A 12,813-nucleotide genomic window follows, 5' to 3' on the forward strand; every position below is an offset into this window, starting at 1 on the left:
GCATCCACCGCCACCCTGCGCCATGTGTCTCTGTCGTCTGCTCACGCTGCTGACGGCTTCCGCTTTTTAACCTAGGCCTGTGTATGGCTTCAGAATAATGCTGCCTACACCGCCACCCTGCGCCATGTGCCTCTGTCGTCTGCTCATGCTGCTGCCAGGTCCATACTGATTCATGGCCCCCTGTACCGGCTCCTCATGAACGTGGTTCAGCGGGTTTGCATCACTTAACGGCAAATCGTTGACAAACGCTGGAACGTTCAGTGTTGTGCGCATTAAGCCAGACACCAAAGGGCAGCACAGACCTGTTATTACTCGCTCAAGCATGGCTGAACAACACCAGTCTCTACCACAAATTGGACCCAGACCTGCCCAGGGTCTCGTAAGTAGATTGCACGGAGGAGTAGAGTTCGTTATTGGAATTAACTGTGAGGGACTTTTAAACCTAGGCCTGTGTATGGCCTTCAATTGAAGCTGCTTCTGCTCCGCCACTCTGCCATTGGACTCTTGATAGTCGTCTCCCCACGCTGCTGCTGGGGGGACTTTTTAACATTGGCCTCTGTATGGCCTTCAATTTTAGCTGCTTACGCTCCGCCACTCTGCCATGGGCCCCTGTACCGCCTCCTCATGCTGCTGCCAGGCCCGTAATCTGCCATGGGCCCCCGTACCGACTCCTCATGCTGCTGCCAGGCCCGTAATCTGTCATGGGCCCCTGTACCGCCTCCTTATGCTGCTGCCAGTTCCAGAGTGTGTCATGGGTCCCTGTACGGCCTCCCATTGCTGCTGTCTCCATCACCACACTCTGCCATGTGCCACTTTCAGGTCTCCTCACACTGCTGGTGGGTTCCATTTTGTCATAGGGTGCTGTATGGCCTCCCATTGCTGCTGCCTCCACCGCCACACTGTGGCTCCACACTCTGGTTTTGGCCCCGTGACTGCCCAAATGAGTGAAGTGTGCGGTGATTCTAAGATCGATGGCACTCATCTGCATGTCATACTGACTGACAGTATTATTTCTCTTCCCCAGCAGACTCCAAGAGCATTTAAATTAAAGGTACAGTGTTCTGCACTAATATAAAGGCTCTCTGAAGCCTAGAAACACCCTTTTATAAGTTAAATTCGCAGCGAATATATTCGGTTCGAAGCGAATTTATTCGGCGAATCAGCCGAACCGAATTTTTGAATAATTCGCTCATCTCTAGTAATAATATTCCCCAGAAAAGGTACCTGAGTATATGGCTATTATGCTTGAAGACTATAAATGAGTAGTGAGCAAAGTGAAAGAATTTGTTCTATAAGGCCTTGGGCTATACATATCCTGGCAGATCATAAGGCAACCATGATGGGGGTGTGCATCCCAGCCATGAGATGGAGCCAGCCTTGCCCAACTATTACATCTGAGTATCACTATAATCCAAAAAAAAGCACATCATACATACTGTATGTACAATGTAGGACCACTGAGTGAGTCTAGATGTTAAAATGCTCGACTCTCTTTTCGTTGGCCCACCACTCTTATAAATATAGCACCATCCTAGAAACGTTCCAGGTTAGGTAAATTTAGTTTGTCTCACTGTAACCAGTGTGGCTGTAATTGCTGTGTTAGGTAAATCTAGTTGTGTTCACTGTAATCACTGCAGTTGCATGTGACTGGTTAGGTCTGCTCAGTGTTTCAGTGGCTGCTGGTTTGATTGCTTCCTCTGTTTTCCAATCTTCTGAAACATAGGTGTGGAGCAATGCAAATAGCAGAATCAATCTTTATACAGCTCTGGAAAATCCTAGGGAGGGTGGCCTTAAGGCTGCTGGGAGTCTTTATATATACTCAGGGACATAGCGCTGTTGGGTCTTTGCCTGCAGAGGGGATGTCCATCCTGGAGGGCTTATTTCCCTCTGGATGGTGTTTGTGAGGTCTCAGGTGGGCAACCTGAGGGCTTGGATGCTGAAGCTACAGAAAGCTGACTGAGCGGTTTTCATCTGAAGATCTAGTCTGGTATCACAGGAAGAAAGGTGTTGTATGGATGTTAGAAAGATGTAACCACCTTTCCCTGGACATTTGTAAGTACAGGCTGCTGTGAGAGATCTTAGAGACTTTTGGGCTGCTGCTCCCTTCTTGTGCCAGAGAGGCAGCTGTGTGTTTGACTAAAGGGGACATTGGTTGGTGCCGTGAAGAGCTTAGTCTATCTCTGTAAAAGGGACTCTGCTCTGGTTGCTCTATAGAAAGAAGTCTGCTATTAACTGCTTCTTTTTCAAAGCCAAGTCCACAGAAGGACTTCTGCTTCAGCTTTGCAGAAAGGAGTTCACTGTCCTCAACCTGTACATAGTTCTCTTTTTGGAGTATCCCACTCAATTCTCTCAACCATATCCCCGTTACTCCAAAAATTAAAAGAAAACAGCAAAAAGAACATCTCCTAGACTGCTTATTGAGCCAAAGAGTGACTCTGACTGTGTGCCTGGCTGTAGGGCAACTAAGGGAAAAGACACAGGGACCTACAAAAATTGCTTACTCCTATGGGGTACTGCTACATAAGGAAGTACAATTAGTCATAAACTGATTTGTTAACAAAGGGTTGTTTTACTGATTCAGAGCACTAATCTATGCAACCAATCCAACTTGTGTGTTATCCTATCAGGGGGAACAGTTAAAACTTGATGTGCTCTGAAAACAGTGGAAGAAAAAGCAAAGATAGAAAAGAAGGAAAAAATAAGAGATTTTTTTTATAGCCAGGGCTTCCCTGCATTTCCCCCCAATGTTTGCGTTACATAGTTGAAAATGTTTAGTTTTGGATAGAGAGAGGAAGGATTGGAACCCCAGTAAGAGAGAGATTTCCTCTCACTAAGGCCTAGTTTACGCTTGTTGCAAAGGCAGTCAAAGTGGGAATTAAACTTGCCACAACAACAATGCTTTACTTTGAGGCTGTAGCAAGAATTATATCTCCTGTCATATTCTGTACCACTGCCGAATGCAACCCATTCACATGCATGAGGCCCTGCAGCTGCATGTAAATGCCTCCCACCTGTCAATTGCCCTCTGAAAAGCATTACACCACTGAGGGCAACACAAGTGTAAACAGGCCCTTACTAACACAGTCATAATGTTCTCAGCATACAGAAAGTGAGGGAACATTTCAAACTGGTATATAAAAAGAAATACAATGGAATGCTTGAACCTCAGCCAGCTTTATGTTGATGCATGTGCTCCTGTTGCTAGGGTAGTATTTACATTTTTAGATCTATTTTAATCATTTTCACTCTTTATGCAAAGGACCTCAGTTTTAAATGAGATCTTAATATATTGATCCCTTGATTTTTCTGTTTAGAGTTTTATATCTTGATCTGCAGGGAAATGTAAATTCAGTAACCCCCTGGAATTATATATTGAGTATGTGGATTGTACTCCCTTCATAGTACTTCTATGTATAAGATTTTTCTACAGATTTTTAAAGTATTAGTTATTTTGGGTTTATCCTTCCTTATTTCATGTTACCATTATCTTTTATTCAATAGCATTTTGATTTATTTTATTTATGTTGACCCGAGTCAGGTTTTTGATATTTACCAATTAAGGAAATGATGTTTTAATGTTTGTGCTGCTGGAGTAATGACTAGTTTCTTGGATATATTCTTTGAGATGTTGACTGTGCCACTTGATAGCATGAGTATAAAGTACAAATTCACCTTTGGGAACAAGTTACATGTTCCACCCATTTTGTATGGTGTATGAGCAGACAGCCTCACGTGGCACCATCGATCTGCTGATCACTGTTGCAATGTTTTCCAGGCACCTAAAAAAAAAAAATAGTAAATGCACATTTTATTCACCTGCAAAAAAAACTTTTTACAAAAGTGAACTTATCCTTTAACCTGTTATTAACAAAAAATAACTAATTTGTAACACTGAAATAAATGTGCTGCTAAAGAAACCAAAAGAGGTTAGTGTCAAGCTATTAAGTAAATATAAATCACCTGTTTGGCTGAATGGAGGACCTGTTAGATGAAAGCATTAACCCTTTTATTTTTGTTGAATATAAAGGGACATAGGGGGAAGTACTGTAATAAACAAACAGCACATTGTTTGCATTTAACTCTGTCAGCCTTACTAATTGCAGGTTATAAAACACAAACATAAAAAAGTTGCATTTTGTGTACAGTCCCATGTAGGCCTGTTGTATTATTTTTACTTATTGTTATTTATTCTAGGTATTTATATAGCACCATCTATTTGTGCAGCACTTTTGCACATATATTGTACATTCACATACTGTAGCTTAGTGAATACTGATCCAATGAATGTCAATGCAAGTAGATCTCTTTGAGCATTAAATGTAGAGAGAAATAAGTGTTTATATTCAAATAACAATTTAAACTGAGCATTTTGTGAACAAATGCAAAAGCAGGTTATTTTCAATGAAAGATGTTGTCTTAACTACTTACCATAGTTAAATAAGTTGAAGCTGTGTTCAAAACTGTACAAGCAAAAATTGTGTTTTTCTTGCACGTGACTAGTAATACAGTACGCATACAGCTTCATCTTATTTACTTGCTAATTTTAAAGCCTTTATTTGTTTAGATAGGACTAGCTCACACCAGAAAACAGTGTTGGAAACCTGTGTTCTGTACACGTTTCCTGCACTGCTTTCAAATTGCACTGGGTGAGCGATCTGTGGTGGGTGTCAATATAATTTGCTGACCACATTCCCATTTGATTCAAGTGTGAACTGGCCCTTAATCAAAAGCATCTTACTTCTCTATGTTTTTCCCATTCAGCTGAATGCAATTGTCACTGGAGATTTTTTATATATTCAAATTAATTACCCCTATTTGCATCAATCTGCATTACCTACCCCTATGCGAAAATGAAGCCTTAAAAGGGAATGAACAGAAAATTGGGGAATGCAAAAGCAATGAATAGCAATGGGCATATGCAGTCAATACATACAGTCAATACAGCTGGGGCATATATAGTCAATTAAAGCATATACAAGCAAATACATGGGCACCTGGGTCATACATGTACAACTGGGGAATTATACAGTTACCCCCGCTCTACTACATCTCTATTTTGACTAGGGCACTGCAAATGATCCTGGTAGATTCCTTCTCCATTCGGCTGATCAAGAAGGAGAGAGCACAGCCTGCTCTCCTCCTCTTGGGTTTTCAGCACACTTCTCCCTCTTCAGGTCTGACAAACAGTAGTAATGCTATCATCATTACTTAAGCCAACCAATCAATAGGTCAGAGTTCCCACCTCCTATCTCACATCATAATAAAGACTGAAATCTTTGTGCTAAAGCCTTAGTGGATTGAGGAAGTAAAGTAAAAGTGCAGGTGCTCAAGCTGCTATTTTACCATACTGGTGTCATGATTTAGAAAGCTGAAGAATGAAATGTAAGTTTTGAGATACTCCTGCACCCCATTATATCATGTCCCTGATCCTCTCTGCTTTAAAAAAAGTCATTATAATAATCATACAGTAGGGGGCATAGGTTGAGTATTCATAACACAAGGATCATAACTTAAGGTCATTGGACACTGGCAAAGATTTTGAGAACACACCACCTGGGCACCTGCCCTATAACTATACTCCACTCTGTTGGTCCTCAGTTTTTTGCAAGTGTCCTAAGGTGTTAGACTTCTGACTTCTTCCCCCTTACATGCAAATTATTATTATTTTACGTTTGGATTCCTCAATCAAGTCTTCATTGTCTTCTAATACTGAAATAGAAGTAGTGCATCCAGATTTGTACAACCTTAATAAAACCTTGGAAGCCGTACCAAGACCTTATCTCATGGGGACAGCTTTAGGGAATACTGCTTTCACCATGATGAGCAAAGCCTGGACCCTGTACAGGGACCAGTGTTGTGGACAGGTATATATACGTTATGTACCATCTTTTATGGCAGGTCTGCTCTTGTCAGCTGCTAATATCTATTTATAAGCTGTTTGGTTTAAGAATCCACATCCTAATAGTGGTGAGTCAGGGAAATGCATATTAATGGGTGGATACACCCTGATTTATGGCATTTTTTCTTTTTTGTATTCACCCTGTATCTTTCACTGTTACTGTAAAAAAACAGGATCATTTGTGGAAGTATTAATTTTACAGTGTAAACTTTTCAAACCTGCCAAAAAAACTCAACTACTCAGAGCTTAGTCTCAGGTGGATGACAAGGTGTTACATCACACCACTTGTTGCACATTGTGTCAACAATTTCACCTAGAGCTCCTACCACCCTTTCACCATAAGGACTTTTCCATAGAACATTCTGCACCCAAGTTTCTGAATACTCATTCTGGACATATTTACTCTATATTCTACATCCTTATTCATGAGTACACCCCAGAGGATTATCCTTCCCCATAACTATGGCAGAAACGAGGCAAATGGGAGCCATGGCGAACATTCTGGTGAATATTCTCTCTACGGAAGGCCTATACAACATTCAACCTCAGAGTGATGATGCTTACCTTGCAGTGGCTCGGGAACCAGTTTTAACACTGGTCTGTGCACCTGACTTTTTCAGGAATGCAACAAGCGGCCTGTATGACAAAGGAAGATTTTTCTACAACTATGGCGCTATATACATTATGTATTGTTATAATAATAATAATAATGTCACAATTTCTTGGCCATTAAATAGCCTTAATGCTGCCATCTCTGTCCAGCGCTCCAAAATGCCAGAACTTTTCTCCAATTACTCTGTTGCCCATCACAGGAGAGGTGGACATAGATCAGGAAATAAGAGAACCTGGAGGCATTGTTAGAGGGGGCTGCAGATTTCTTCTACACATCTGAAGTTGCAACTTTACACAATATGCTTACGGATGTGGATATGCTCACTTCTGCTGTGTGCAAAAGCTTCAGCATTGTTTCACCTGATTCTCCTTCATCTTGCCATGCCCTATTGAGTGTAAAGAGACATTCTAAATCTAAAATGACAATCCTGCATTAGTGAACAAATAGAATCAGCAATTTATGATTGTAGAGTTAATCCAAAAAAGGGTTTCACTCTTCCGACGATCATTGCAGTGCTCTCTCTGGTGGAAAAAGAGTTTGCTAATAAGTAGTCTATTGCAGTAGTTGATTCTGCTTTCTCAGTCTTAAAAAAACATCTCATATCAATTGAGAAAGTTCCTTCATTCAAAGAGTATATAGATAGAAAGCTTAAGAGGCTTTTAAAGGTTCTCTGTACACTTACAGGCCCAACTCTGCTACCAGCGTTTTCTGTTTTTCACACTACAGTACAGCTAACTAGACTAGGGCAATGGGCAACCAAAGTGATCCTGTATCTATGTGCTATAAGATGCTTTGTGTGGTTCATGCATTTCCAGGCATGCACTCAGGGTATATTGCATAACATTTGTAAACTGCCAAAGATTTGGGCATGCCAAGATATGCTTATGCTGAATGACCTAAGTATATCTTTTAAAAAATTCAGTTTGGTGCTACTTGATGGTGAGAACAGAATGATCACATGATCACATTACATACCGGGGGTTATTTACTAAAACTAGTTCTTCATAGAAACCAACCAGCTTCCAGGTTTTATTGCCAAAACTTAATTGAACAAGCTCAAATCAAACGCTGATTAGCTACCATGCATAGCTGCACCAGATTCAGAGTGCACCAGTTTTAGTAAATCTCCCTCACTGTTATTTTTGTCTGACTAATGACTTTTTGAGAAATCAGTTGAAAATTCCAATCCACCTTCAAACGTGAGACCAGTTCCAGTACTGAAGCCACCATAGAAATGGAGCATAGATAAAACATGAAGATGCTGTAATTGGAATATCTAGGAAGTGAAATAAAGTAAATAAAATGTAAATAAATAAAGGTCCACTTTAATTAGACTAAAGTGTGAATGAACCTGTGAGGTCAATTAATTAAATTGTAAGCTTCTTGACAGATGAAACTGATGTGAACTGTAGGGCGCTATAAAGTGCTCAGGAACGTGTCAACACTATGTATTGTAAATACTGGCAATTAAAACAAATATTTAATAAATAAAAAAAATGTACAATACTTGCAGCCTTGGGACTGTGTCTTGCTTTGCTAAAGTCATAAAAGCATTTGACTCAGCCCTTGCCTCCAGCTCTGAAATCAAAAATCCTGCAAAGTGGACTTGGCAGAAAAAAGTATGATGTAATCAAGTCAATGTATTGATCAATAAGATGTTGAGTAAAATAAACAACATAAGACTGAAAGCTTAGAGAAATATGAAGCAAGGACAGGTTTAAAACCACTGTTCAGAATTCTTATAGAAAAACCCCCCAGAATAATCAAATTTAGTTATGCTCTACTATTAGAACAGTGGATTAATTATAGTGTATCTAAGCAAACATTTTTTTATAGTTTTGGCTAGAGTGGAGAAAAAGTTAAAATTCTGCTGGGGAGCATAACCATCTCTAATTTTCCACTGGGTATGCTTTAGTGATCTCCACAGACCATAAATCTCCCAGATCAGACATTGGAAATAGGACCCACAGCTTAAGCTCCAGCTGGGACTTCGATGACTCCTGAACAGCGCCTCCATCAACCTGCGCTCAGGAGCAGAACCCCCATAAAGGGGTCTGCTCTCAGCAGGCCTGGACACAGGAACCTCTCACCCTGCTCCAGGTCACAGACTATTTATAGGCTCTCTAGCCACCTATTGGACACACCGCCCCAGGGATTGGCTAGATCCTCATTATTATTTAAGCTGCCTCTCTATTCTTCCTCTATGATTCTCTAGAATACAGGGGGAAGCAATCAGCCTGTGAGACACTGAGCAGACTAAATCAATCAGCCCCTGCTCCACTGACTACAGAGGAGTTAAACTAAATTTAACTTACAACCTACAATAACTAGGGGGTGCTACATATATGAAAAGCATCATGGTACTTGATTTAGGACATTGGGAAACTAAAATTAACTTGAACTGTGAAAGCTGGGCCCATAAAAGGTAGGTAGCAGGCAAAAGACTAGTTGTGTTGTCTGTAGGCTTCCTATAGCTGTTTTTTTCCTCATATTAACTTACCATGTCTTTTTCTGCACTGTGTCAGTGTGCAGGAGGCCATCTTGGTAGAGGTACTGGGCTTTGCTTCCTAATGTCAAAGCTTTCCCCTGATAACTGGTAATTTGATGATTGGTGAATGACCATGAAGCAGCAGACGAGCTGTAGGAAGCACAGATCCACATAATGGGTGAATCAGATATGGGGAGGTCCTTGCACTGTAGGTCCTTCTTTTTTAAGGAAAACAGCAAGCAGCACAATGCTGACATCAGCAAATATTGATCCAAATTTCGTGAGACTAGTAGTCAGTCATAATAGGAGTGCCTAGGCACAGTGCCAACTTAGGAATTACACTTCTATTTTTTCAGGAAACAAATGGTAGATGTTTTTAGGGTACTGCTTAGAATGTGTGTAACAAATCAGTAATGGAGAAACATCAGCTGTAGGGAGCCTATAGGAAATACTGATGACAAGCCTTTGCCCTCTATTTGTCTTGTTTGGGCACAGTTTCCTTTTTAAGACACTACTCTTCAAGACATTACTGATTTATACCTGAACACTAAATTAGATAATGTTTGCACACACATAGCAGTCCCATGCTAAAATTACCTAGAGTAAAAATCACAATGCTTACAACTCTTAAAGAAATAGCAATAAAATTACCAGCGAATAATGAAGTATAGGGTTATTGACTGCTTCAGGATGTTACTTCAGCTGTTGGACAAAATTCCTCTCAAACAACTGATGGTTACTATAGGAATAGCAGACCCACACACTGGCTAGTTTTACATAGTAAACAAACCAATGGATATCCCAGGGATGGTCATGGCTATATTTATTCAATGATCATATAGCATTACCTGGCAGCTTTTTTAACTTGAGCAGTCTGCCTAGAAGCTATCCTTTGTGGTGAGAGTCTATCGGGAGCAGGATCATCGTGTTTTTGTTGGTGGGTCATTGTTCAATATGATTCTATGAATCTATATCAGTAAACAACCTGATTGATGGTGGATTTACACGATGAATGAGTTAGGGTACATAGCACCCCTGGTTACAAACACACATACCTTTATAAAGTCCTTTATTTAAAAAAAAAAAATAATGTCACACAATATCCAAACAATAATGTCCCATGAACTATATGTTCCACAATGGTTCTCTTCTGCTGATACTCACGCCATGAATCACTTCTCTCTGACAGGCTGCTGAATGTGAACAAACCAGCCTGGGTGCTTGCTGGCATCATTGACTAAGACTGAACATATTTGGTCAATGATGCCAAGCTGAATCCCCCATCAGTTTTTTTACATCGGTGTAGAGCTATTCACCCTGAAGTCATCACAGAGGACAAGGTGGCACTCTTTACATCTGGAGGAAAAGAAATTTAATCTCCAAAAACGGAAAGGTTTCTTCACAGTGAGAGCTGTGAAAATGTGGAATAGACTCCCTCAAGAGTTGGTTCTGGCCAGCTCAGTGGATTGCTTCATAAAAAGCCTGGATTGTTTCTTAGATACACAGAATATAACTGGATTCTAACATTTATAGGTAAAGTTGATCCAGGGAATATCTGATTGCCTCTCAGGGGATCAGGAAGGAATGTTTTTCCCAGCAGGAGCAAATTGGATCATGCTGTGCTGGGGGTTTTTTGCCTTCCTCTGGATCAACTGTGGGTGTAGGATTATAACTTTTTTTTTTCTATGGTTGAACTGGATGGACTTTTGTCTTTTTTCAGTCAGGCTAACTATGTAACTATGTAACATACAGCTGCTGACTGGGGAAAATGTAATTCACTGCAAAAGTATCAGTGGGGGAGAATTATCAGTATGGGCGCATAGTGTTTGTCATTGACAACAGATCTGCATTATGGGATAATATATGTGGATTTTTTCAAAAAACATTTTTTCAAATATTTCTGTTTTTTATTGATTATGACTATATGATTTAACAATTTATTTTAAAGGGGGCCTTCAGATCCCAATAAGCCCCCTCCCTCCATTTCCAGGGGGCTTACTAGCAAGGTAGCCACACAATGTTGAATGAATGAAGTCTGGTATGATTCAAAAGGAGAGTTGTACCCAACCTTCTTAGCCAGCAAGGCTGCATCTTGTGTGGTGTTCTCCCTTAAAATCTATACCAGACCATTAGAAGGGTCACCAGCGTAGAAAGTCTACAACAGGTATCCACTATAACCTTCCCACTTGTAGTAGCCAAAGATGGTTATGTATCAAAGGGTATGTGCTAAGAACTGCCATTTTTAAGGGTCTGGAATTTTGGAATTGATTTGTGGGGGGGGGGGGGGGTAGGGGGTGGCATGAAGGGTTTTTGCTTGTTTGTTTTTTCCTGCATAGATTCTCTGGATGCTTATTTTACAGACAGAACAAAACAGCTGGCAAATGTCATTTATCTTTACAGACAGAACAAAACAGCTGGCAAATGTCATTTATCTGTAATTTTGTTTCCCCTTTCTAAATGTCGCTTCTGCTTTACTACAGAACTTCATGAGCAGGTTTAAGGCATCCCCCAAGCATGTTATTTAAAGTACTTGTGTATTTTAATGTTACCTTTAAGCCATATTAAAAAACTGCTCCTTGCAGAAAAAAAATAACAAGATACAATTCCTGTAGACTTCAATGGGGTTTGGGTGTTATTTTCAGGGTGTGCAGCATTTTGTTCGGCAAACAGCCAGAGAACTAAAGTGAAAATTCCCAACACGTGTTTCTCTTTTAATCAATTAGCTTCTATGTCTGCATCTACAGCACTGGTTAATGTAGAACAGTCTTGTTGATCAAAAGAGAATCATATCTTAATGTGGACCCAAGGCGAAACCCAAGCTAGGATGATTTTCCTGTTATATTTCAGAGCTTATCAAAATTATGGTATAACCTTTATCCAATGCCTGCAATGCAGGATATTGTTAATCAGTTAAAAATATTGTAAACCTTTGTGATTATACAAAGGAAAATAGGAGTTAAACTGGAAAGGTTTTCTAATATAAACTATACCATAAAATTAAAGGGCAAGCTTGCATCACTTATTGTTGGTGGTTTACTGCTTATTATTGTTTCCAGACATCAGCATGGAAAGTCTAATATAGGCATCCACTAAAACCTTCCCAATTGTAGTAGTCAAAGAGGGTTATGTATCAATGTGTGTGTGCTAAGAACTGTCATATTTTCCTGCAGCCACCACTTAAAGACCTACCTAGGAAAATTATAACTAGAATCTGAGACATGGGAATAACCACACTAGTTAGTACTGACATGTACAGTATACATAAAAATCTATAATTATTTTACATCTATAGGATGTGTGTGTGTATATATATATATATATATATATATATATATATATATAGTCCATTTTTAACAAACATATTAGATATACATATTGTTCTTTTTTAAAGATGATATTGCTATATGGCAAACTAGTATATATACCTGTACATTTTAGCAATACAAAAAAATCTCATTATCACTACTTTAAAACGCTTATGTATCTAAATCTACTGATTTGTTTTCTGTGAGAATAACCTGGGGTTTATTCATTTTTGCATTATGTAATACAATAACCAATGCAGCAATGGAAGGATCAATAATGGGATTAACAAAATGACTGGATAATTTTCCTGCTTTATCCACAGTTATAATGACTAAAATACAGCATATACAGGTGAAACTGGAAAAATTAGAATATCATGCAAAAGTTCATTTATTTCAGTAATGCAACTTAAAAGGTAAAACTAATATATGAGATAGACTCATTAAATGCAAAGCAAGATAGTTCAAGCCGTGATTTGTCATAATTGTGATGATCAAGGCTTACAGC

The sequence above is a fragment of the Staurois parvus genome, unplaced genomic scaffold, assembly GCF_062004578.1.
Source record: "Staurois parvus isolate SC_StPar_1 unplaced genomic scaffold, SC_StPar_1.0 ptg000229l, whole genome shotgun sequence".
In the NCBI taxonomy this organism is placed as follows: Eukaryota; Metazoa; Chordata; class Amphibia; order Anura; family Ranidae; genus Staurois; species Staurois parvus.